Source organism: Penaeus monodon, chromosome 23 (genome assembly GCF_015228065.2).
Source record: "Penaeus monodon isolate SGIC_2016 chromosome 23, NSTDA_Pmon_1, whole genome shotgun sequence".
Taxonomy (NCBI): domain Eukaryota; kingdom Metazoa; phylum Arthropoda; class Malacostraca; order Decapoda; family Penaeidae; genus Penaeus; species Penaeus monodon.
The window spans coordinates 42,737,446-42,738,224 of NC_051408.1; the positions used below are offsets into that span (position 1 = coordinate 42,737,446).

Below are 779 nucleotides of genomic sequence, written 5' to 3' on the forward strand. Positions count from 1 at the left end.
GAACTATTGATAACAAAGAAACAAATAACAACTACAAAAATTATCTCTAGTATATCAAAACTTAATTGTTATTTCTATTTCATTAGGTTTCTTTGTATAACCTTATGAAAAAGACAAAATCAGCATTCTACACCAATTTGTACAATATATTGGTGCATTCTGTCTGCAGTTTTGCCTTTCCTTCCCTATTACAGGCTATGAAAGCTCAACATGAGCTACACATATACATAAACAAGATGATTGGACAAGCACACAAACCAATGCATACATTAAATATTACAGTCTTTGGGGGAGAAAGAATTCATAAAAAATAGCTCTCTTTGGGAGCCTCCTCACTGGGTTACAGGAAAGAAAAAGCATCAAATATTTCTTTCTGAATCTCCTGTCCTTGTTGGACATAGCATTAAAAAAGAAAAATGCAGGAACTATGTATGGCAATACATACCTCCCAACTGACTAACTGCAATTACATATCACAGCATTTACATTATTAACACTAACATAAGACAATCATGAGTGACCCCTGCTTTTAGATATATACATATACTTTTTTTGTAGTTTATTTTCCCTTGTATTTTTATTCTGAATTTTTTAAAAGACAAAGCCTATTCCCTCTTTGCTTCAATACCTCTCACAGCTGGCCTCAAATCTTCTGTCATGGCTTAAACTGAGTAGGTCAAGATAGCTACTTAAAGCCAAAATATATCTTTTTAAATCTAATCACTCAAAAATGTTTTAAATTAGGAACACAGGACATTGTTTCCAATTATCTAGAATTT

At 32.0% G+C, this 779-nt stretch overlaps 1 protein-coding gene across 1 annotated transcript in view; it reads right to left on the reverse strand.

Moving 5' to 3' along the window:
- The window catches only part of LOC119588095 (NPC intracellular cholesterol transporter 1-like), a gene marked incomplete in the record, with an annotated part of 65,185 nt that overhangs the window by 272 nt on the left and 64,134 nt on the right, over positions 1-779 (reverse strand). The window contains 1 exon segment of the mRNA XM_037936803.1: positions 1-779.